Source organism: Hemiscyllium ocellatum, unplaced genomic scaffold, assembly GCF_020745735.1.
Source record: "Hemiscyllium ocellatum isolate sHemOce1 unplaced genomic scaffold, sHemOce1.pat.X.cur. scaffold_617_pat_ctg1, whole genome shotgun sequence".
Classification (NCBI taxonomy): Eukaryota; Metazoa; Chordata; class Chondrichthyes; order Orectolobiformes; family Hemiscylliidae; genus Hemiscyllium; species Hemiscyllium ocellatum.
The window spans coordinates 1-27,001 of NW_026869138.1; the positions used below are offsets into that span (position 1 = coordinate 1).

Consider the following 27,001-nt stretch of genomic DNA (forward strand, 5'->3'; position numbering starts at 1 on the left):
TGCAGCTGTACAGGACCTTAGCAAGGCCACACTTGGAGTACTGTGTGCAGTTATCGTCGGCCTCACTTTTGGAATAGATGTGGAAGCTTTAGAGAGGGTTCAGAGAAATTTAACAATATTTTTGCCTGGAATGGAGAATAGGTTGTACGAGATAGGTAGAGTGCTAGCTTTGTCTCCATTGGAACGGCGAAGGATGAAGAATGACTTGATAGAGGTTTATAAGATGATCAGGGAAATAGATAGAGTAGACAGTCAGAGACTTTTTTCCCGGTACAATAGAGTGTAACAAGGGGACATATTTTAAGGTGAAAGGTTGAAGGTATGGGAGATGTCAGGGTATTTTCTTACCCAGAGAGTGATGGGGGCATGGAATGCCCTGCCTGTGAGAGTGGCCAAGTCAGCATTACTGGTGACCATTAAGCGGCAATTGGATAGGTACATGGATAGATGCTGACGCTAAGACAATTGTTTGGCACAACATCGTGTGCCGAAGGGCCTGTTCTGTGCTGTATTGTTCCTTGTTCTATGCTCTACGTTCTAACTCATTGCTCCATGAATCCTACATCGTTTATAAGGCACAAATTAGATGTGGAACATAACTCTCTCTATTTGCCTAGATGGGGTAACTTCAATAACACTTAAGGTACTAGGCACCATCCACGACAATGCAGTCACTTGATTGGACCCTCTTCAATACCTGAATATTTAGTCCTTTCACCGCTAAGGCACAATTGCAGAGAATGCACCAACTACACAATGCACTGGCGTAAGTCATCCGGGCATTTTTGACAGAACCTTCAAAGCTCAACAACAGTACTGACTCGAAGGACAAGGTTGGAAGATGCAACGAAACACTACCATTTGAAAGTTCCCCTCCAAGGCCCATAGCACCCTGACTTGGATAGAAATCAGTGATAAACTCATTGAATAGTAAAGCAGTCTTGATGGGAAAAGTTGCATACTTCAGACCTCCATCTTTTATCTTAAAATTTAATAAATGTTGATTAATGCAGTGACCAGACTTGTGCTCAGTCCTTCAGCTATTCGCTATACTGGTGTGTGCTAAATTCTACTATCGTCCTCAACCTGTGGTCAACCATCGAAAATATCCAAAAAACATCTCATTCAACTGATTCTCCTCAAGATGAAAGTGGTGCTGGAGATGTCCAACAGGTCCAGCAGCATCTGAGGAAAATTCACTGTTTCAGGCAGATGCCCTTCATCAGGAACAAGACTGTGAGCCTAGGGGTGGAGAGATAAATGGGAGGGCCTAGGTCTGGGGAGAAGGTCGCTGAGAGTGCAGTAGGTAGATAGAGGAGTAGGTGAAGGTGATATGTCAGAGAGGAGGGTAGAATGGATAGGTAAGAATGAAGATACGCAGGTGGACAGGTCAGGAGGACGGTGCTGAGCTAGAAGTTTAGAACTGGGGTAAGATGGGTGAGAGGAATTGAGGAAAATGATGAAGTCCACATTGATGCCATGGGGTTGAAGGATCCCGAGGAAGAAGATGAGGCGTTCTTCCACCAGGTGTCAGGTGGTGAGGGAATGGCGATGGAGGTGGTCCAGGATCTGCGAGTCCTCAGGGGAGAGGGAGGGGGAGTTGAAATGTTTGACCATGGCAGTGGAATTGATTCTTGCAGGTGTTCTGCAGATGTTCTCTGAAGTGCTCTGTTAGAAGACATCGCTCTACCCAATTTAGAGGAGACCGCATCTGGAGCAGCAGGTGTAACGAGTGATATGTGTGGAAGTACAGTGAACTTTTGATGGATGTGGAAGTCTCCATTGGAGCCTTGGACAGAGGTGAGGGGCAAGATGTGGACTCAGGTTTTGCATTCCTGCGGTGGCAGAGAAAGGTGCCGGAGGAAATGGTCGTCCATTGGAAAGGTCTTTGAGGAAAGTGGATAGGTTTGGGGAAGGGAAATATATCCCGGCTGGTGGGTCAATTTAGAGGTGGTGAAAATATCGAGTTATAATTGATTTATGCGGAGGTTGGTGGAATGGAAGGTGAGGCCCTTCCTCTGTCCTTGTTCTGTCCTGGCCGTGTTTTGAGGTGTGGGGTTCATGGATGGAGGTGCAGGGCATGGCTGGGATGCGTTAGAGAACATCTTCAAACACATGGGAGGGGACGTTCCGCTCCTTAAAGAAGGAGGCCATCAGGTGTGTTCTAGGTTGGAACTGGTCTTCTGGGAGCAGATACGGTTGAGGTGGAGGAGTTCTGAACACAGGATAGTATTTATGCAGTAGGTGGTTTGGGAGGTGGTGTAATCCAGATAGCTGTGGGAGTCAGTGGCTTTTCAAAAGAAATCAGTAACACTGACCTCCAAAGATATTTTTCCCTCCTCACCCCATCCACTTTCCGACAAGACAGTTCCCTCCACGACTACCTAGTCAAGTCCACGCCCTTTAATGACCCAACCTCCCTCCCAACACCTTCCTCTGTCACCACAAGAATTGCAAACCCTGAGCCCACGCACCCTCCACCTCCGCCAAATGCCCCAAAGAAGCCTTCCACATCCATCAAAATTTCACCTGCACTTCCACACATGTCATTTATTGCATTCGTTGTTATCGATGCAGTTTCCTCTAGAGTGGGGCCGCCAGACACCTTCTCACAGAGCGCTTCAGAAAACATCTCCAGGACACCGGCAACAATCAACCCCAATGCCCGTGACTGAACATTTCAACTCCCCCGCCACTCTCCCGAGGACATGCAGGTCCTGGGCATCCTCCACCACCACTCCCTCACCACCCGACGCCTGGTGGAAGAATGTCTCATCTTCTGCCTTATGACACTTCAACCCCATTGCATCAATGTGGATTTCTCCAGTTTCCTCATTTCCTCTCCCTCACCTTTCCTTAGTTCCAACCTTCCAGCTTGGCACCGTCCTGCTGACCTGTCTCACCTGTCTATTTTCATTCCCACCTATCCACTCCACCCTCTTCTCCGACCTAACACTCTTATCCCCTCCTCCATCCACCTATTGCACTGTCAGCCAAATTCTCCCAAACCCCAGCCCTCCCATTTATCTCTCCAACCTCGAGGCTCCCAGCCTTATTCCTGATGAAGGCTTTTGCCCAAAACGTCATTTCTTTCTGCAACTCGGATGCTGCCTGACCTGCTGTGCTTCTTCAGCACCACTCTAATCTTGACTCTGATCTCCAGCATCTACAGTACGCACTTCAGTACAACTGATTCCCCTGTCCATTGATCTTCAGTGATCATGAATGTCCATTCCAAGATCTCTTTGTCTGTCTACACCACATAGGATACTCACTGTTATTGTTTCTTCTCCCAAATTTCTTTAACACTCATTGGTCTGGATTCAATTCTGTTCGACTTTTTTCCTTTCCACCTGATTGATGCATCCCTGCATTCTCTGACATTCTTCATAATAGTCAACTACGCGACCAATTGTTGCATCGTCAGCAAACCTCTGAACCATGGCTCCTATAACTAAGTCTAAATATTTGGTCTACATCAGAAAACTGTGGAACTCCACTGGAAACACCCATCCAAACAGGGTTCATTGCTGGTTGGGATTAACAGCTGCAATTACAGTAGAATTTAATTCCTGCTGTCATTTGTAAACTTGCTAGTGACTCCGTCAGTTGGTCTACAGAGTGATCACTTCTCACGTATGAGAGTGGTGAATGACCTGTGTGTATTGTGACTGAGCAAGTGAGTTTTAACATGAGCAGGTAATTGAATCCCATCCTGCAGACACCCCATGGCCCTGACTGCTTGGTACTGCGGGTATTCTTGTGTCTGTTTAGTTTGATAATCAATTGAATTCGAGTCCACAAAGGCACGATTCCCATTTTCCGCATTATCCATGTATTTTTATTCTTCCTTATTCTCCCAGGGATTGTAATCATTGGTCTGAAGAGGATCTGTTATTCATTCTTAATTCACCGTGAACTGAGTCAGAGGGCATTCATGGGTGAACTACGTTGTCATCCATCTTGACATGTGGTGTCCTCTTCTTTCAACCACACGGGTATTAGAAAGAAACGTCTATTAATGACATGCGTATAAAGGCACATTAAATCATTTTTCGTGCTAATGCTGCATGAATTTGCGATTATTGATCCACAGTTTAGGTTCAGTCCCTACAGTCAACATGCTGACTTCTCCAGATGTTCATTGTTCAATGTGATGCATCCAGTGTGTGCATAACGTTTTGGAGCTTGATTCTCACATCTTGTGTTTATCTGTGCCTTGTTCATAGCCTTCATCCATAGCGAGAGCAACGGGCGAGGAAGAGAGCAATGTGTAAGTCTTTCCGTACTTATGCATGGCACCCATATCTGCAATTCTCTACTGTGCATTTATAGCCAGTTCTCGGTGCCCCTACACCCACGCCCTGCCCCTTTTGAAATATTTCCACTATTTTGTGCTGTCTCTCTGTACTCTTCTCACCAAGATGAATCACTTCTACTCAACATGCTCCAGATTTGATTTGACAAAACAGTCATTAAGAATCCCATTACATAAACACGCCCTTCACATCTCTTGTTATTTGTTTTTTCCTGGATCTCTTTCATACGATAAAAGGTCCCAGCTGCTCGACTTGAAAAAGAAAATCGCGTTGCTTTTCATTATCCCAATGTGATCTACGTTTCAATGCAGTTTAGGCAACTGACTCAAATTATTCTTTGAGATTTTATAGCGTCGATGCATATAAATTGACCATTGGAGTTCCAATTTCAATAAGACAGGTGTCAACATACAAAAATAGCAACATTGAAAACAGCGACGAGAGTGGGATTCGAACCCACGCGCGCAGAGCGCAATGGATTAGCAGTCCATCGCCTTAACCTCTCGGCCACCTCGTCACATATGCTAGCATTTGTATGAACTTTTCAATAAGTGAATTGCGTAAATTATGCAGAACAGCAGATATTTCTCCCTGGTCTGGTGAAATGCTAAGTAGCACAGTACGGTCCGAAGACTATGGTCTGACCTCTGAGTTGTGGGGCAACGGCATTCCACTGTGACACTCTGCTCACAGTGATCTGAACAAAAATGAAGAATAGATTATGTAACAAAGTCTGTTGAATTCTGTGAATATTTGAAGTCAACGGAATGAAGAACCCGAAAAAGCAGGAGGTGTTCTTTCAAGAAACAGTTGGATAGAGCTCATAAGGGTAGTGTAATCAAGTGTTGTGCGGATAAGGCAGGAACAGGATACTAATTGAGAATGATCATCCATAATCATAATGAATGGTAGTGTGGCTGGAAGGGCAGAATGGCCTACTCCTGCACCTATTGTCTATTGTCGATTAAATTGCCTGTGCGGAATTGTTTTCCAGACTGGAGGAGAGTGCATAGTGCTCAATGTCATTATTCGGAACACCTTTCTTCGGCTCAGATATTTTTGACACACACCTGTGTACACAACAGACAATTTCACAATCCTAAATGAGGCTAAACTGACAATTGAATTCAACAATGCAAAAACCTTGATCTGTGTCATTTTCCTGGGACATGCCACAACAAGTCACTGTATGATCACAGCAACACAGTGAGGAAGTGTCAGAAGGAAAATGAGTGCAGTACCAGAGAGAATGCTGGGAGCAGCAGTTGACACACGGGGAAGTTCATTTCCCACAACAGGAACACTTCCCAAACAACGGACTGTGGTGGAAGAATTCAGAGGGTGTTTACACTTTCGAATTTGATGCCAGAGTCACAATGGAGATCTGTCATTGAATCTATTAAAGATGAAAATTTTAAGATTTCAACAGATAAAAAACAAAATAAAATGTACATTGGTTAGTGAAGGCAAATGTTGACATTGTATATTTCAACAACGTACCCATCTTTGCAATGAGTAGCTCACCACTTTCCTCACTCAGGTACAGAACCACTGGTGAAGATGATCGTTACAAGCCATGGAATCAGAGAAACTCAGTTTCCCAAACGTTAAGGTACAACCAGGAACGTGGAGGTAAGCATTAATGTGTTGCTCCTGTGCTGCAGGTGGGCAGTGCACAGTATCTCTGTGCCAATATAATGGGGTGTGCTCTCTCGAAGTTTTAAATTTGAGCCTCACCTGGAGCAGCTTCAATTCTTTATTGTCTTGAGGGTAGGGATGGAAGGTGATATTGAGCAAAGCCAAGTTTATGGGAAAATAGCCGTGTTTGTGGATTGGCAAACGTCCTTTTCTGGATAATGACTCCTTGATCAACAAACAAGTATTTAAAACGTGAAGAGACAGGTGTGGAGAGAGAGGCAAAGTTGATTTTTCAGCAGATGAATAACGTTTGACATGTGCACTGCGTTAATCTCCGGGAAAATAGATGCTGAACTGGTTTCATGTTATGCAGTTTGTTACAAACTCACAAAGGTTATTGCAATAATCAAAAGCAAAAAAACACACATAGGACCGTTTGAATTTCGTATTGAATTGAATGTTGGTTTGAGCAGATTTTATCTTCAATGGTGTGCTGCAGAGAAGTACAGCGGGTTAACAACACAAAAGGACACAATCTTCTTGGTGCATTTCTTGGGTTGAGTTAAGAATGTAGGAAATATACGTAACATCATGTGAATGTGGTCAAATCTTTAAAGTCCAAGTGACGATTCAATTCCTATCATTAGGATATAACTTCTGTCTGCAGTTATTTTAGGACATCAGCTCCATTTACAGCGTTTCACCTTGAATAATACGCCACAGCTTACCAATCCATGAACTTTTTATACTCAATCTTATTCAGTTGTACGTGTTCATGAAATGTCTTTGTGTCTGAAGTCAACCAAATTCGAATTTTTTACGCAACCACACTGAATTTCTCTCAATGAAAGACTTTCTCCTTGTATGTTTTTTCGGGTATCTTTTAAAACACTGTGAAATCAGATTCTACACTTTATTTCTGGAAAGCCGTTCACGATTTGACTAACTCTATTGAGTGGAAGAAACTCTCATCCAAACATTCACTCATGGTTTTGAAGCTCTAACTGAAGTTATTGATTCACACGAAAGAAGGAGTTTCCCCGATTTAGTCATTCAACCCTCACGTTTTATGGAAATCTCATTTGTTTACATCAAACTTGCGTGATTCAGCACCAGCATTTCCAAATCTTGTGAATAAACTCCTTCATTCTTTCTATCATCCCGTTTGCATTCTTTCTGATGTCCTTATGTCTCAGTAAACAACGTCATTGGCGTTCTAATATCTTGCTATCCAGGAAACAGAGTCTGTGCCTCTGTACATGTTTTTGGTGGAGCATGAGGACAAGGATTACACACAATGTTCCCACTGAGGGTGACCTACAGATTTCACAGTTACACTATGAACTCTTTGCTTTTTTAAATATGACGCCTGTATGTATAAACTCCAATAAGGTAAATTATTTTCTCTCCAGTTCGTGAACATCGTCTCTATGGAGACGAAAATTATCTATCACTCCCATTATTCTTCCACGTAATGTTCGAAAGGTTTATGAGGTCAACATCTCTAACTCCCCATGCCCTAAGTGAGTCTCAGCTATTTCTAAAGGCGTCTGAAGTTCAAATACTTCGTAGTGTGTCTCCAGTCATTCCAGTGCAGACTGTTTCTGGACAGCAAATGCCATCACCAAAGGCCGCCGTAGATCTGAAATCAACAGTTTTCACAGAGTAATTGTCATAGTTAATGTGCATTGTATGTCCGTGTTCTTGTTCAACTTGTTCATCATTACATGAGTCCCTGTATTGAATTCTACTGAATGATTAATTTGTGAATGGAGACATTCCCTTCACCACTCATTCGATACTCCATGGAACATTGAATAATTTTACTCATATGCTTCCAGAGGACAGTCCTGCCATTACTGGGATAAATCAGTAAACATTCCCCACGTATCCTCGAAGGCAAGGATTTCCTTCTCCAGTTTAGGGGATCATAACAGCACCGAATCCCATGTGTGCGTTCATTAAGACCAAAAGAGTTGCAGTAAGATTTTAAAACTAAGATTTTGCAATCTGCTTGCATTGGTTGTCCCCAAAATTACATTCCGCATTGTGGTATGTTTGTGGATGAAAGCACTTTCTGAATCTTGAGGAATTACATTTCAGTTTTGTCAAAAAGCTGTCATTCGCTGTTCTCTCTTTCCCGTTCAGTTTCCCGTTTAATATCCTGTATTTTCTCAATTTATCTTACATTTTCAACAATTTCAATCAATCTCGCTCCTGATTACCAATCCGAGAGAATGCCACAATTTTGTCAATTTATATGCAGTGCAGCTGCAGGGGGCGGTGGACAAGTGGAAAGGCATTGGTCACGTGAACCAAATAAAAGTAGCGGGCTGGTGGAATCTGGCCGTTCTATCGCAGTCATATTTAAAACATTTAACGTAATCTTTAGCCAAATCTTTTGGCAGAAAATAAGAAATCATAAAAGAAAAAATGCTGATGTTGAAAATCAAATAAAAACTGACATTGCTGGAAAATTTCAGGACGTCTTGCAGCATTTGTGGAGAGATGGACTCAGTGGATGTGAAACGTTAACTGTGATTCATCTCCACAGATGGTTCCTGCACACCTGTGATTTTACAGCAATTTCTGTTTTTGTTTCAGATTGGCAGATTTTGTCACAGTTCATGAGGACAGTGCTCTCGAGAATCAAACAGACAGCATGGACCTGCTTGTGTGAAATGAATGAGTAGAGAGTGTTGTACTGGAAAAACACAGCAGGTCAGGCAACATCTGAGGAGCAGGAGAATCGGCGATTTAGGTATAAGCCATTCATCAGAAATTAGGCTTGTGAGTCGGGTTGAGGGACAAAGCTGAAGGCAGATACAAACTCGCAGGCACTTCCTCTGACTGACCCCGATCACAACCCCTCCTCCCATCACCAAACCATCATCTCCCAGACCATCCACAATCACATCACCTCTGGGCATCTCCCATCCACAACCTCCAACCTCATTCTCCGTGAACCGTGCATTCCCCGATTCTACCTCCTTCCTAAGATTCAAAAACCTGACTGCCCCAGTCGACCTTTTGTCTCAGCCTGCGCCTGTCCCATCCGAATCATCTCTTTCTACCTCGACACAATCCTATCTCCCCGGGCCCGGATATGCCCACTTATATTCGTGACACCCCTATGCACTTTACCTCCTCCAAGAATTTCGGTTTTCTGGCCCCCAACGCGTCATCTTCACCATGGACATCCAGTCCCTGTACAAATCCATCTGGCATGACAGAAGTCTGCAAGCCTTCCATTTCTTAATCTCACACCATCCCAACCAGTACCTTTCCATCCTCATCCTGAACTAGGCTGAACTAGTCCTCACAATCAACATCTACTCTTTCCAATCTTCGCACTTTCTCCATCGAAACGGGTAGCCATGGGCAGCCACATAGGACCAAGCTATGCTTGCCTGTTTGTCAGACACACGGAACTGTCCATCTTTCACAGTTACACATACACCATCCTCCACCTGCTCCTCTGCTACATTGATAAATGTATTGGCGCCACTTCGTGCTCCAACTGGGAGGTTCAATAACTCGCCAACTTTACCAATACCTTCCACACGCAACGCAAATTTATCCGGATCATCTTGGAAAATTCCCTCGTCTTCCAGGACCTCTCCGTCACCGCCTCTGGCGACTGACAAATTACAGACATACACAGCAAGCCCACCGACTCCCACAGGTATCTAGACTACATCTTCTCCAACCCTATCTCGTGTAAAAACGACATTCCTTATTCACAATTCCTCCGCCTCCTGTTCCCAGGATGACCAATTACACTCCAGAAAGACCCAGTTGGTGTCTTCTTCTACGATCACAAATTGCCTTCCCATGTGGTTAACAACGCCCTCCAGTGCATCTCTGCCACTTCACACACCACCACCCTTGAACCCCACGCCTCTCAACGCAACAAGGACAGAACCTGCTGGTGCTCACCTTCCACCCACCAACCTCCGCATAAAACGCACCATATTTTGCCACTGATGCTACCTCCAAAGAGACACCACCACCAGAAATATATTCTGCAATGCAGCCCTGCCAGCACTCCAAAAAGACCATTCCCTCGACGACCCCGTATTCCGTTTCACAACTCCCCCCACCAGCCCACAACCCTCTCCTGGTACCTTTCACTGCCACCATAGGAAGGGTGAAACTAGCACCCACACCACTCCCCACACCTCCAACCAAGACGCGAAGGAATCATTCCACATCCGTTAGAACTTCACCTGTACAGCTACCAATGTCATCTACTGCATCCTTTGCACCCAGTGTGGTCTCCTCTTCATCAGGGAGACAGGACATCTTCTTGTAGATCATTTCAGAGAACATCTCTGGGACACCCTTACCCACTAACTTCACCAACCCTCTCCTACATGTCAAAGACATGCAGGTCCTGGACCTCCTCCAATACCAAATCGTTACAAGCCAACACCTGGAGGAGCAACGCCACACCTTCCGGCTTGGGGCCCTAACTGCACACGTGATAAATGTGAATTCGAACAGTTTCCACATTTCCGCTCCCCCAAGCGCAAGCCTTCAGCTCGCCACCGCAGTTTCGACCCATTCCATCACTGTCACTTCTGACGTATTATCTTCTCCCTCCTATTCATCCATTTATTGCTTTCCAGCTATTTACCCTCAACCCCGCACCACTTCTATTTATCTCTCAGCCCTGACTCACAAGTCTTATTCCTGATGAGGGCTGAAGCCTGAAACCTGAATTCTCCTGCTCCTCGGATGCTACCTGATCTGATGTGCTTTTCCAGCATCACATTACCAACACGGATCTCCAGCATCTGCAGTCCTAACTTTATCTTTGGAATTATCAAAGACCTTGGACTGAAGATATCCCTCGATTGCAGTGATCACAGTGTGACTGAGTCTTCCATTTATTTTGGGTGAGGGCAGGATGGATCTGAGACGAGCGTTTAACATCTAAACAACGGGAATGGGATCAGATAGCGAAGTTAGGGCGGGCTGAAGTGAAGTGGAAAATTCTGTCAGAAGATGGGTCAATACAACTGCTCAACATCACACAGATTGTAAAAGACACACAGAAGGAGTAAAGCCCTTCAGGCACAATGACAGGTAAAGTGGAAGGGAGACAATACACTGCGGTGCAGTGGAATTATTTATGTGAACGGATTTGATATATAAGCTACTTTACATATGGACTGCCCTCACATTGAAAAAAGGAATTTCCTGCAGTGTAACGGCGACATTTGCCTGTGACATCACAATGTTGAGAGACACTGATGTAGTTCCTTCTGTAGCAGCGTGGCCTCGTGAAAGCATGATCATTCCATAAACCAGAATTCAATACTTCATGCTCTCCTCTGCGCTGTACAACTTATTTGCTGTTCCTGTAGTCAGATCTCAATCGCTTCTCAGTGTATCTTCTTCTGCTTCCTGCTTCACGAAAACACTTGAAATGTGAACAAATCCACTTTCCACTTTCACCAATATTTTGTAACTCCCGAGTTGGCACAGGTACGAGTGACCGATTGGCCTTCTCTAGCGCTCTCACTCTGGTATGATCCGAATGATAAAGTGCACTGTGTCTGATCTGCAGAATGTCCCCACCGGGACGGTGCTGTTTATCCCATCCCCGGGGACTGAGCTGTCTCTATTGGCAGAGTATTCAGCCATTTCTCTCCACTAACAGGCATTATGAGAGGGTGTAAGTACGCATATGCTCTGAAGCTTCCTCTCCCGGGCACAGCCAGGTGCAAGAATGCCGCTGGAACTCAGTAACTTTGATTGCGAACTTCTTCCAAATATCATTTATTTGAGAGAGAGAAAAAGATGCTGAGCTGGTAGGAAAGAAAGAAATGCGCTGTGGACTCTCTTCCCTCAGTAAAATACCAGTAAGTGCATTTTTGTGCTGCCCATTTGATGTTCAGAATCAATCTTCGGAGAACAATCCTGCTGAAAGGCTTTTGTTTCAGAGGCGTCGGCTTCTTTGCTGCAATCGGGCATCAGTGAACATATGAGTCCCAACTCCCAGATGAAGTGACTCCGAATGAAACCCTCACTCGCTGAGAACCAGCCCCACAGCCAGGAGGTGCGGGGCTGCAGGTAGTCCAAAGTGGAAGGGAGGATGAAAAGCTAGCCATTATTTTTGTCCCACAATCACTCTGTCACAGAGACAGGGAGAGGGACGGCAGAGACGTGTGACGTCCTTCACTTGCCGATTCAGCCCATCGAGTGCACGGCAAATCTCGATCGCTTGCTTCTCTCTGAGGTTATTCATCATTCGTGGTGCTTGTTCTCATAATAGGAAACTGTGTCTGTGTCGAAATGCTGTCTCCAACATATTGATCCACATATCATTCACGGCTGTTCGTTTCACCGGAGGACCCTGCTGTGTGACACAGGTGGGGAATAACTGCAAGGCGTCATGGGCATGGTGCAAGCCACAACTGATTTCTGTCACTTTCGCCAGTGTATTCCCAGCTCAGGCAAGTGACACGTCATAAGAGACCGACAGAGAACGGCAAAAAATGCTTTCATAACTTCAAACGTGTGTTTCCTCAAATGTATAAATGTGGCGGGTGTATCTATTTCAGATACCATTGAGTGTAAGGACGTAGAAGGCTCATCAATATGTAATGCGAAGAACGGAGCACTGTTATAGCGAAATTCTGGCAGTGGCAGTGCACACACTGAAAGCTGGAATTGTCATCGAGCAAAGGATGCTTTTCAATCATTAATTTTATGGATTATGCGCCTAACACGATCCCTCTGGGCCGCTCTGTTATTGCTGACCACAGCAGTTTCCCGCAGTCTTCAGGTTTTTGTAGCGTACCTTCGAGGATGATGTCAAAAGATATTCACTGTTATTGTGTGATATACTGTGGCACAGATGTGTCCCGGCTGTGTCAATATAACCACTCTGTAACTTCCCAAATTCTGCTGTTTTAATTGCAAATTCAATCAGAATCAGAAAATGTGTCACACTGCAGACTGAGGCCATGCAGCCCACCTTCGCTCTGCTGGTTCCACGCAATGAGTAAATGACTGTGCTTTGATTGATTGATCATCACATGGACCTAAGTACAGTGGAAAGCTTTGTTTGCGATTGCTGAAGGCGGATCATAGTAATCAAGGACATGCAGATCACAGCGTGAGAAATGCAAAATTTGACCAGACTCAGGAATTCAGGTTACTACGTATAGGGCGTGCCCTCGGCAAAATCCACATAGGCAAGATCAGCATTATTTCAAGCTAGACAATCCATTTCTCAGAGCAGCAACGGCCGAGAAGATGCGGTTCGTGAACTTGCTTGTGTTTGTATTCAAGCTTTGGAATCTTTATCTGAACTCGATCTCATCGAAATTATATCGTCTCAGTCAAAAATTCGAATACTCATCCGCAAGGTGAACCTGAGGCCTCTCGCATGTATGTCACCTGTCTGAGGCAATATTACACCCGAGACAAACGAGCCAGAATGGCGCCAGACGTGGTAACCATTTATTAGATGAGTTTTTTGGTTAACTAAGGCTATTGCTGCAGTTTCAGAGTGAAAGAATCACAGAGTTTTCAACACAGGTCCTTTCCATTCTGACTCGCTTCTCCCAGGAGGCTGCGCTAGCTGCTTTCACGGAACAGGGCGGTCTTCATTGATAACTGGACGAACTCATCTTCCATTGTCACGCAGTGTTGGTGGAGAGCAGCTTGAACGCGTTCTTCAGCTCCCAATCAAACACGGGTTTGTGGAGTGGGGTAGGGGTCTGGCGGGAGTGGGAAATAGAGAAATTCTGGAACGGTGTAAAAAAGGGAGATCATGCATGCACAAGAAATCATCTTCTTTTCAGAACCCTTATCCAAATAATGCGGTCTGAGACAGATAGAAAATGCAGAACTGCAAGGAAAGACTGAACTTCTCCCCACTATTCGGGAACAGTGTCTGTGCTTCTCGAAGTCACGGGGAGCCTTCTGCTGTCTGAATCAGCATGGGATGTCACTGCAGCGAGTCCCATCGCACACGCAGTTGATGTGTGTACAGTTTTCTACGTTTCCTGCAGTTCAGATCATAGATTCCACAACTCACATCATCCCAGAGTGACAGGGAAGCGAAGGAAACGATTCAGACCATGATCTGAGCACAACCTAGGCATGGATTGGATGTGGGAGAGCGGACAGTCTCGACTGGTTCCAGCATTTACAATCCCACTATGATATTATGTTCACAAGATCTGACCACATGGAAAGAAATGACACAGTGACAAGATCTATTGAATCAGATTCCGTGCAAAACAGAAGCCGATAGAATGAAAAGAGCCATGAGAGCGGGAATGTAACATTATCTGTGAGGAAGTTGTTTTCCAGAATCGAGGAGCGTGCAAAGTGCTGTTCCCAGGGGTAAATATCTGGATAAGTAGAGTGAATCAGCATCGGCTGTTATTGTACTGCATCTATTGTAGAATGTTGCAAAAGCACGGGCCTTTTGTAGAAAGGGGACAACTTCAAAATCCTCAATGATGCAAAACACACAAATGTGGTGAACAACAAACCAACCGCAGAAACTCGTGCTACGTAATGGGGTAAATTCCCCGGCTCAACTTTCGCTCAAATACGCTCTCTGTCAAATTCCTGAGCCTGAGATTCGAACAGTGAATGGTCTATATTAATAAAAACTGGTCGGATCTCACAACTTCAGTATTTAATACGCCCCTATAAGTACATCTGACAACAGTTATTGATCCCTCACTGTGTTACTTCAGCACGCGTAGAGAAGAAATAAATATAAGAACAACAGTCGCATATGTGACTGGGATTTGACCCGATGCTGCTGCAGCCAATCGATTCAGTTGTAATTAAAATTGTTTCCACCTTTCCCGTGTCGGTAATAAGATTGCATAGCTTAGTGGTGAGTTTTCATGCGTTGAATTGGACCCCAGCATTCTTTCTCAGGTTGAACTTTACTGGGATATAAAGGCATGGTGAAAGACACGGTGGTGTTTACTGGAGGAAAAAGACGTTTGGAGTGGCACGGTCAGAGTTCACTTGATACAAAGTCGATAAAAAGACATACATGACGGTTACTTTGAGATTGCATCACTAGAAAAAGAAAGAGCAGATTTAATGGGACGTTGGGATAGATAAAGTATCATGCGGGAGAAATCAGGAAAGACTTAGTTGTGTCTGAATGGAGGTTATCCAGCTGATGGGACGTTGGTAAGAGTAAATCTGAGGGAACTTCCTTCGTTTCGGTGAATTGAAACTCGAGGTTGGGGTTTCAGAACAAACGGGGAATGATGAAGAAGTTTGGAGCAGATTTTATTTTTATTCTGAGAATTATTGAAATCGGGGATGAATTTTCAGAAATAAAATCATTTTAGGAGCTAATTACATTATATTTCATAAGGGAGTGAATTTAACAGCGACAGAGATTCTGGCCAGCCTGGATGGTGAGGCAAAAGGGGCATCCTCTCGAAGTGCATAACATTTATTGAAAGAAATTGCATAATACCTGCAACTGAAAATGTTCAGTATGAGAAGAGCTGCTGGCGTTGATAGGTGTTGCAGCTCATTCTACATGAAATATTATATATTGTAAATACACTGAGCTGTTTGGTTCAGCTCTGCATTGAATGGAAGTCGGTTAGCTCAGTCCACTGACTAACTAGTTATTAGAAAAGTGAGACCAACAGCATGGGATTAATTTTCTCACTGTCTCAGGTTTGCATGAGGATCATCAACTACCCCAGTCTCCCGATCTGTAATACTATGGTGCCTCCAGTGTGTAAGGTTTGGCCTGTAGATGTAAAACATCATTGTCATTGTCATCTGTTGCCTTGAACATTTGGTCACAATCACTCGAAAGGAGAGTGAGTCCATTTAATACTCACTGATCTCCGCTTGAAAAATCCTGTGACAAGACTCGACCTTATCCCAGTTGCAACCTCCGCTCCTCCCAACCCCAAAACTACTTGTTATGCCTTTGCCAGATTTACTGACATCATTCAAACGCCCCAAAGAGATAAATCTAATACTTTTGATTGGATATTGAGCTGTGCATGTTTGCAGGAAATGGAATGACATGAAATAAGTTAAACAGACTTTCCCATAATGTAATCCTGTGCAGGGTGAGCGATCTGAGAAAAGTCATTCAGCTAAAATTTCACCTCTGTTTCCCTGTTCACTGATGCAAATTCACGTGCGAAATATTTGCAGCAGTTCAGATAATAATTGACAGAAATGTGAAACTGGAGTTTTCAAATAAATGCTACTTTACTCAACATTGATTTCAACTACGTTTTAGTATGATGCACTAATAATCCCTTGTCAATGACAGTAACAGGATCTTTAGATAAGCATTGAACATACAACCGTGACATTTTCCGCACCTTTAAGCGGTAGGCGCTAAACAATTGCGCGACTGAAGCTGCAGACAGCAAGCTGGTCACATGCCGTACTCATACCTTTGGAGCATTAACTCAACTGCTCTACTTTTGCTGTGGTTCTGAATTTAAAGCTAACGCAGACGAGGTGAAAGTGACATGGACCTGTGATTATTAAAGCATCAGGTTCAGGAAGGGGACGCATAAAAATATGTCAAATAGAATTCATTGAAAAATGGGTTTCTGTTGGTTCCTGCGATGTTTACAGGCAATGTTACTGTGCCGTTGTCGCCAGGCCTTTCCTTGGATCAGCTTCAATTCAAATCAATAAAACTTCTGAATGTTCATACTGGTAACATGAAGCACACTGCATTCATCAACAATCTTCACCATTCCTGCATCCGTGAACACGTTGAATGGTTTCCATGAATACTGAAGATGTAAGAGTGTGATACAAGAATAAATTCAATTCCAGTTTAAATTGTAAAGTAGGAAGAATGAACGGTAAGACACAGAATGTCAGAAATTCATGTACGTCTCCGTGTCCAGAACTGCAGCAAAACAGAGGGGTAATCAGTCCCCGAATGCCCACGTTTGCTTGCTCCATGTGTCCAGTTGGAAACCGGTGGGAAGGAGCATGCAGTCTGACAGAGCGCCTGGGACAATCCACGATTGTGTGATCTAAAGCTGCAATAGGAGCTCACCATTCTGGCTGTGAGAGCGGTGGGGTAAATGGGAGGACCTTGATATTCCGTGGTGTAGATCCACACTTCAACATGTTATTGTTGAAAACCCTCTGTCAGAAACATCACTGACAGAGAGTAACAGGAGGACGCTATTCCAAACACCGGTCCTACTCCGCCATTTGACATCGTTATGACTGACCAAATACATCGATATCTTTCCCCGATCCATCCACAGCAGCATGTCGCTCAAAGGGAAAAAGACATTTAAGCAATCGATGATGCCTGTGCAACTATTGGAGGGGAATGTGTTTAGAGACAGTTGGTTTCTTCACGAAGTTTGTAGGTTTCCTGTGTTAGCAGTTGATTCTAGTCTGATCATGCTTCAAATGATATGATTCCGTCAAAACTCACCAACAAGGGGGTAAGGAATTTTCTGTGTTAAACAGCAATTTCGAGAACCCCAGACGACGGGAATCAGCAGAATAATAATTGAATCAGCTGAAATCTGAACTCCGATTCTGGTGGAACTCAAAACAACAAACTTTCTATCGCAACGTTAACAATGCTGTAGAAATCTAACGCACTTTTCATTGCACCATCGAGCCGCGCTACCCACAGTTTTACTGTACTCAAAGTTGTGGTTGTCATCGACAACATATAAGAAATCTCCAGGGGAGTTCTTCAATGAGATCTTTTATTTGCAGACAAAAAACCGTGACACTCAGAAAGCAATTTCTTGAACGACCCCGAAACTCAGGATCCGTGGCTCTTTATTCCTTTTCTTTTGTTATATTTTTGTTAGCTTACCTGGATGCCCAACTGTGTTAGTCAGAATTATTTCACTCCAAGTATCCAATAAACCATTATCGCTCTACTTCTGCCAATAGGGTTTTTCTATTGTCACGATAATGTATTTTACTGCCACCTCTGCAGCGATGATCTTACAGCCCAGACTAACCTGTCATGATTAGATTTTTCGCTACCCCATCTACCACAATGTTTTCCTGTCCCAAGCTGATTAAATATTTAATGTCTTTTTTTCTGCTGCAAGGGTTTCAAGCAGACTGACGCTACTAACTATCAATTAAATACTTAAAGTCAAGTCCTAAAGATTTATTGTCACGACTTGTCCCAACCTGCAATGATGATAATTAGCTGGCAAGGCTGACGGTATTAATTGCTATTATCTCAGCCTGTCACAGTAACCATTCAGCCCCAGTCTGACTCTGCTAATTGGTGGAGGAGCATTCCACTATGCTTATCCCATCCAGCCACAGTGGCCCCATCCTGCCACAGTGACCTTTTGACTCGTATAGTATTCCACAGACCTCTTGTAACAGATCGACAGTAGTATCCATGCTTTTACCCTTCCCATGATTTCTTGATCGGTATTTGCCGTACGGTGTTCAGATCTTTGATCAGATATCTGTTTGTCTTCGCCCCACTTTCCAGGACCTGGTCCTTATCCATGTGTGCTCCAGTTTCTCAAGTATTCAGCTAAATACTCCTGAAGTGTTTTGATGACTCATAGCTTTACCACACGTTCAAACAGTGAGTTCCAATTATACAACACTCTCAGAATGAAAATGTTCTTCCCATATCTCCTCTGATTATCCTCCCCTTGCATTTAACATCGATCTATGGTTGTAAACACTTTCCATAATAAATTTCTTCCTATAACACGTATCTATTCCCTTACTGTACACCTTCAACTCTTCCAAAATCACTCTTCTCCGGTCTCAGATCAAGAGCCTGAACTAACCTAATTTATCTTCCCCATGACGAGATTGTCGTGCTGGAAATGTACAGCCGATCAGGCAGCATCTGAGGAGCAGGTGAACCGACGCTTCTGGCATAAGCCTTTAATCAGGAATTAGACGCGTAGGTGGGGGCGGAGAGATAAATGGGCGGCAGTTGGGGTTGGGTGGAAGGTAGCTGGAAAAGCGCTAATTGGATGGCGGCGAGGGAGAAAGTGATAAGTCAGAGGGGGAAAAGATTAATAGGTCCGGAGGGTGCTGCCGAGTTGGATGCTTCGGACTGTGATAATGTGATGGGAGGGATATTGAGGAAGATGTTGAAATCCACATTTATCCCGTATGGTTGCAGAGTCCCAAGGCAGGATATGGAGTGTTTTTTTTCCAAGCAGCGGGTGGTAACGGTTTGGTGGTGGCTTATGCCCGAAACATCCATTGTTCTATTCTGCAAACCACATTTCAGGGGAGATGTGAAATACCAAAGACTAAAAAAAGGACAAAAAAACTTATAGAATCAGAGTTAATGGAATTAGACGCAATGCAGACAGAAACCATTTGGCCAAATGAGTCTGCTCTGTGCCGCCGAAGAGATTCACACTCCCTCACCCTATCTTACTAAACCGGCGTTATTGATCCACCTACAAAAATAGAAATGAGTTCAAAAGCTCAGCGGGTCAGGCAACATCGTTGGAGAGAAATCAGAGTTAACATTGCGAATCAAAAGGTGTTCAAAGGAATGGCCTGTTGATCCCAAATGGTCATTCGGTTTCCCTGAGCTGCGATTCCTACTTTTCTCTTTGATTTTGTCTTTGATTATCCAGTTCATTCAAGTTTTCTTTGCCATCTCCCTGAAGTGCACATCTTTGGACATTGAGAAGGAATTGGAGCAGCCGGAAGAAACCCACACGGAAGAGAAGAGAAAAGGAGCGTGCAAATTCCACACAGTCAGTCACATAAGTCTGGAATCGAAATGAACCCAATCTCACGCAGTGACAGGCAATGGTATTGCCCTGGAGTTCAATGCAAAAAGAAGCCTATGTATCAGTACTGGAAATCTATAATTGATTAACTATCCAAACTCTTTTTGTAAATCACTTGATCGACAGCCTTGTACGTCTTGTCGTCAAAAATTCACATCGGAATACTTCTAAAAGATATGAGGATTTCTGCCTCTCCAACCTTTGCATGCACTGAGTTCCAGATTTCAACCACCTTTGTTTCAAAACGAATATCTGTGCATTCACTCAAATCTTTCTTCCTCTGTTCTTAAATCTATTACCCCGTGAGTGATCTCTCCATTATGGGTAAACTTTAGTTTCAGTCTACACGATCCGTATCCCTGATTATTTTGTATATCTCAATCATGTCTCCTCTCGATCTCTTCTGCTCTAAATCTATCCAGTCTATCCAATCTCTCTACATAACAGGAGCTCTTCTACTCAGACTATGTCCTGGTAAATCACCGCTGCATTATTTCCAGTGCTAATGTGATTGCAGAACTGCACGCCATAGTCTAGATAGAGCCGAATGAGCAAGTGAAATAAATGATGTTGCAATCCGCAGAAAGAGGTCGTTTTGAAAAAAAGTTTATTTTCCTCAGTGCTGCCCTGTGTTCTTTTCCTGAGCCTCAAGTTCCAATAATATCTGATCCATGCCAGTAAAAGGTGCTACTTGAACATTGATCTCAAAACCACGGTATCGAAATGGATTGACTGCTCTGAAGGTCGCAATGGTATGATTGAGTCATGTTCACCCAGCAACAGGGAGCGCAGCAGCACAGACTGAACAGGGTTCAATTTGAAAATGATTGTAATTGAAATGGGAGGGGGAACTTAAAGGAGGTCAGTGATTGTGAGAGGGAGAGAAGTCTCCAAGAATGGGTGAGTCTGAATTCTGACATTTATCTCAGAGAGACGTGTGAGAGAGGGGTTTGATGAAAAAATCATAATGTCAGAGAAAGTTTGCATGTCAAATCAATTAATTCATTTCTGTGTTTCTTTGGCATGTACCACAAGGAGTTAAAATGGGTAGAACATTACATGCCGTAACTCGGATTCAATCGAGGTTCCTGCGGCCACAACGCACAACACTGAACATTATACGATCCCTGGGCCATGCAGAGATGCGTGTTTGAAAAGAGCAGTAACGACAGTGACATAGAGCATGTTAGGAAGAATGCAGAGACACAACAGGACTATTTGGCGAGCAATAATAGACATGTGGGAACTCAGAATTGGCTGTATATTCAAATTGGATATTTCAAGAGGCTGAGTAAGTTCCATCGAGAACTGCATGTTGAAGAGTGAGGGTGATAGATTTTTACAAAACATCAAATTCTCAAGGGATACTGCAGGATATTGTTGAAATGTATGTTCCAACAGCAATGAGGTTTCACGATTGTTGCCACACGAGCTTCCCCACACAAGGAAGTACCCATTTCTACAGTGGATCACATAATCCCAATTCCTCCACCCAGACTCAATGGTGCAGTTGCAAAGATCAAACGGGAAATTGGGATGAAAATGAGCACGTGAAGCTACTGTGTCGCACCAGTGATGCGATCGGTGAGCACATGGTCCTTCTATGATGATACAGAGGTGCGTGAAATTCCGAGGCTGGGAGTTCTCCTGGTCAAAGGCGGGAGGAAGGGCATATTTGTCTCCAGTTATTAGATTATTAAGGTACAACAGCAGCATTAACCCGCACTGCCGATTGTCTCAGTGGAAGCGTGCTGCAGCCTTAAGCGAGAGGTCGGTGTATTGCAAGCATTCAGTGCAATTTTCCTTTACAATGCACAGTTTAGTTATTTTGATAGGTAAGAACTGTTTTTTCATCACATCATCCTCTTGCTCCCAGCAAACACTCCAGTACAGCGTACATCAGTTTCATTCCAACACAGCCACATGTCATATTCTCACTCCCTCTGAGATGATTGGAATTGCCAATGTCATTCTCTGAGATGGAGCAATGTAGCATTGGGATGGTAGTGTAGTGAACAAAGAAGAACAAAGAACACAGAACATTTATAGCCCAGGAACAGGCCTTTTGGACCTCCCAGCCTGGGATGAACAAAATCAACTGTCTAAACCTATCACCCAATTCCTAAGCACCTGTTTCCATCTGCTCCCCACTTACTCACGCATCTATTAAGGCGCACCTTGAATGAAACGACCGTGCCTGCCTGTACTACCTCTGCTAGAAACGTGTTCCAGGCACCTACCACCCTCTGTGCTAAATACTTTCTACATCTATCTTCCTTAAACGTTTCACCTCTCAATTTGAATGTGAGACCTCTCATTATTTAATCCCTTACCTGGGGAAAAAGCATCTCTTTACACCCGGTCTTTACCCTGCAAGATGTTGTAGACCTCAATCAGGACCCCTCAATCTCTTTTTATTCACGGAAAGCAATCATAAACTTCTTAACCTCTCTTCACAGCAAACATCTTCCATACCAGCAACATCCTCGTAAACCTTCTCTACACCCTTTCGTAAACGTCCACATCAACTGGGTAACTTGACGACCAGAACTGTGCAGTGTTCCTAAACGCGGCCGAATCAAAATCTTCTACAATTTTTGCATGACCTGCCAGCTCTTACATTCAAAGCCCGGTCCTCTGACGACAAGCATGCCATTTGCTTTCTTGATCGCTCTGTCGACCTGTGCCACCATCATCATGGTACAAAGGACCTGAACTCCCAGATCTCTCCGCTCATCAAATTTCTCCAAGACTGTTCCGTTTACTGTGTCGTTGGTTCAAGAATTAGGCTTCCCAAAATGCATCACTTCACATTTGCCTCGATTGAACTCCGTCTGCCACTTCTCCGCTCTACTCTCCCGTCTATCTACATTATTCTCTATTCTTTGACGACCCCTATGCTTTCTTCTACTCACCAATCTTCGTGTCAAATGCAAATGTAGTGGCGATATATTGGGCTAACAACACTTGGAGACTGGAACATGGCAGCTGCTGGTATTTAAATCGATGAATAAAATTTGGAATAATAACCCCGATCATAGGAACAGAGGCAAAAGGTTTTAATTAGCTGAAAGCCCATTCATTCGTGTCCCTTGGAAAGGGGAATTTGCCATCCTTAATGAGACCTGCCAACATATGACTCCAGACTCACAACAGTGCTTTTCAACGATAGAATCCCTCTGACTCAATTCATGGTGAATTAAGAATGCACAACAAATAATGTTCAGACCATGATGGCCACACTCCGTGGGAGAATAAAGAAGAAGAAAAAAAATACACGGATGACGGGGAAAATTGGGAGTCATCTCTGCGTGGACTCAAATTCAACTGATTATCCAATCTAAAAAGACACATGGATACACACACCGCCAAGATGTCAGGTCCATAGGGGGACTTCGGGAAAGGATTCAATTACCCGCTGAAGTGTAAACCTACGTGCCCAGGCACAATGTGGACAGGTCATTCACCACTTCCATGTGTGAGAAGGGATCACTCAGGAGGCCAACTGATAGAGTCACCAGCATGTTGACAAATGACATCAGGGGTCCGATTGTGCTGTAATTGCAGGTGTTCATCACATCCAGCAATGAAGCATGTTTGGATGCTTGTTTCCAGTGGAGTTCCACTGTTTCGTGACAGAGATCAACGATTCAGACTTAGTTGTAGGAGTCATGATTTAGAAATTTGCAGTGGATCAACAATTGTTCGTGTATTTAACTATGATGAATAATGTCAGGGCCTGCAGAGATGTATCAATCAGGTGGAAAATAAAACCGGCGAATGGAATTGAATCCAGACCAATAAGTGGTAACGAATTTGGGGAGTTGAAACAATAACAGTGAGGATTCTGAGTGGAGAACAGAACAAACAGGAACAAAGGGATCTTGGAGTGGATATTCACAGATCACTGAAGATTTTTGGACAGGGAGCTCAGATGGTCGAGAGTATTTTTGGATATTTTCTGTTGTTGACCCTCGGTTGTGGGTGATATTCGATCTTTAGCAACCGCCAGTTTAGGAAACAACTAATAGAATGAGCACAAGTCTGGTCAATGCAATAATTAACATTTTAAAATTTGTAAGACAAAGGATGGAGGGCTGAAGTATACCACTTTGACGATCAAGACAGCTTCATCACTCAATGGATTTACCACTGATACATCTTCAAGTCATGCCGGTATGTGCCTTGGCGGGTAACTTGCAAATGGTCGCGCTTCAGTGCATCTTCAACCTTGTCCTTATAGCCAGCACAGTTTTTGAGCTTTGAATGTTCTGTCAACACAGCCTGAATGACTTACTCCATACATCTTGGAGGTGGTGCACTCTACTGCAATCGTGCCTTAGCAGTGAGGGTAATAAACATTCAGGTGTTGAACGTGGTACAGTTAAGTGACTGCATTGTCGTGGACGAGGTCCAGTTCCTTCAGTGGCATTGAAGCTTCACACATCCAGGCAAATGAAGCGAGTTCTGTTACACATCTAATTTGTGCCTAACAAATGATGCAGGCTTCACGGAGACATGAGTTGTGTTAATTATCAACCAGAGTCGACTGACGGACATTTTTTTGTAGTCAACTTCTTTATTTGGGCGGTCAGGTAACATTTCTCCTAAATATTAGCTCCGAGGGCGATTACACGGAGGACTTCAGTTACAACGAAGTCACTGAATGTCAATAGAATATGATTAGATTCTCATTTGTCAAAGTTATCATTACTGTATTTGGTCCATGTGTGGACTAATCCGATTCCAATCGCTATCTGATTTCAAGTTCCAGTTCCCGTGCTGTAAGGGACAGCAGATATTTACGAGGATGTTGTCAACTTTGGATAAAATGGAGCTTCTTGGAATGATTGGTCAGGCTTGGATTATTCTCCTTGAAACAAAGCCGTGGGATCTTGACAGGGTAGATATAGGCAGGTGGTTTGGCCTATGCTCTGATGAGAGCACCACAGGACATAATCTCAGAATGAGATATCGCCCATTTAATTCAGAAATTAAGAGTAATTCCCATGCTCAAAGAATCTGTGGGGTTTTTTTTGGCAACCGAAGTAGAGGCGAAGTTGTTGGGTATTTTCAAACTGTGTCAGGTATTTAATTAGAAAGATGATGAAGTTTGTCGAGGTAAGTGAGCAGAATGGAGTTGAAGATTATCAGATCAACCATGAGTTCGTTGTATGGTGGGGCAGACTCGATGGGCTGAATGGCATGCATTCATTTTGTTTAACATTTGATCTAACGCTAAATTTTATTCATAAATTGAGAATTGTGAGTGGATGGGATGAAGTGATAGAAAAGGTTTATCAAACAGATTATGAACGAAGCTCATAAGCTCATGAAGAAGAAATGTGCTGTGACCTGGGGGCATCAAATGACACTCTGCACAGCACAGGTAGCTGTTTACAGAAGCTGTGATTGCTGAAGAAAATTGGCTGACCTTGTACAGTTAGCAAGTCAGTCATCACGCTGCATGTGGAAGAAAGAAAGGTTAGTTTCATTGGAGCGGTTTGCTGCGGTTCCAATTCCGAGTGACTGTTTGAAATACTGATCAAATCATTGTGTGAACTGTTAGGTTAAAATAATCATGAGCAATTCCATTGGATAAACTTGTGCTCCCGATCACTTGTTAGTTATTTCTCTTTCTGTCGATGTAAACTAATAGAAAGACAAGATGGAAAGAGGTGCATAAAGAAAAAAATGTGTTCCCTCTAATTACACCAACTTAATTTACAACCGAAAAGAACATCTTCTCTCATTTTTTATTTCAACTTTTATGTGGAATTGATTATTCGTGAGTCTCCCGTGCAGTGAAGCGCAAGAACACAATTCTCGATCCAGTGTATACAAGCGGTGTGAGATGCAATGTAAAAATGCAGCAGTGGTTTGTGGAATTAGCAACCAAAATGTGACTCAAACCCATGAATGCGGAGCACGGTGGTATAATAATCCATCACTGTAATCTCTCGGTCTCCTCAGCACGTTTTGGAAATGGGTAACATGTGACCTCATCAAGGTAACATGTGGTGAAAGTCGTGGTTGAGAAATGTCTTGAGCTAAATTGAATCCAAACCATTGTGTTTCTGCTTTCACCAGAATTACAATAACAGCAAAATCCAAGAAGTAGCCATGCTCAGAATGAAACAGTGAACAATAATTCCCCGTCATATTCACATCCACATTTTGCCTTCACTCATAATTTCTTCAGTGACGTTCTCTCTCACATGAAGAAGTAGCTATGGCGAGTGATATAAATGTGATGTTGTGGTTCAATAGCCGTTCTCATATGGCTTAACTGAATTACGTTAAACCACAAGAAAAGCTTTTTTGTTCGCTTCATTTTATTAAGTGAACTGAAAGTCACACAGTTCATTGTAATAATCGGAAGTGCATTAGATTTATCTCATTGGAACGATTAATGATATATGCAAATTTGTTCCGAATTTATTTCAGCTGAAAGAAAATACTGCCATTTATGCTGATCAACTCCAACAGTTTGTTAAAATGCTGTTTCGATCCCCGCTATATTGATGTTCAAAACACAACTGCGGTGTGGGAATGTGCTGAATATTTAAAGTGTCTGTCCTGTCATGGTCATGTTCTCCTCCCGCGCAGAAAATCGCAAGCAGCTCGAATGTTGCTTTGTTTTCCAGGCAAGTTGAGTTTTTACTGGAACGGAATGGAGACTTTTATTTCATCGCTGTTGTGAAACAAAGTCCTGCGGTGACTCGATTCCTCGTTGTTTGGTTTTCTGGCCAATGGGAAAATCTTTCCAATGCATATGTTATTGAATTTCTCCCATTTCCTCATTTCCTCATCCGATTACCATTGCAATTTTCTGAGCGCAATAGCCTCCTCCGCTCCCTCTGGTAGCTCATTCCATGCACCCATAACCTTGTGAGTGGGAAATGTGCCTCGGGGTCCTTTGTCAATTTCACACCACTCACCTTAAACCTATGCTTTCGAGTTTCCAACTCACCCTAGCTTGGGTAAAACACGTTAATGCTCAGTTCACAACACTTCCATAAAATCATGTCGCAGCCGTTATGCTGCCGGGAAGGTTGTCCCAGCCTATTCCACTTCACTCTACAGTCCAAACATTGACGACATCCTTGTCTATATTTTGTCACCAATTTCACATCCCTCTTTTTTTTTAACTTTTTCAAGATGTCAATTACCCTGGATAACAACGAGCTATTGGAAAAAGAAAGGTGAAACGTAGAATGGCTTCAACTTTCAGTGCTGGAAGGCACAGAGCCGCAGCACAGCCGGCTGAGGCTT

At 43.5% G+C, this 27,001-nt stretch overlaps 1 non-coding gene across 1 annotated transcript; it reads right to left on the bottom strand.

The window, feature by feature from the left end:
• Positions 1-4,754: 4,754 nt before the first annotated feature.
• trnas-gcu (transfer RNA serine (anticodon GCU)) lies at positions 4,755-4,836 on the bottom strand. Its single transcript has one exon. It is a non-coding gene; the product is annotated as a tRNA-Ser (tRNA).
• Positions 4,837-27,001: the final 22,165 nt, after the last annotated feature.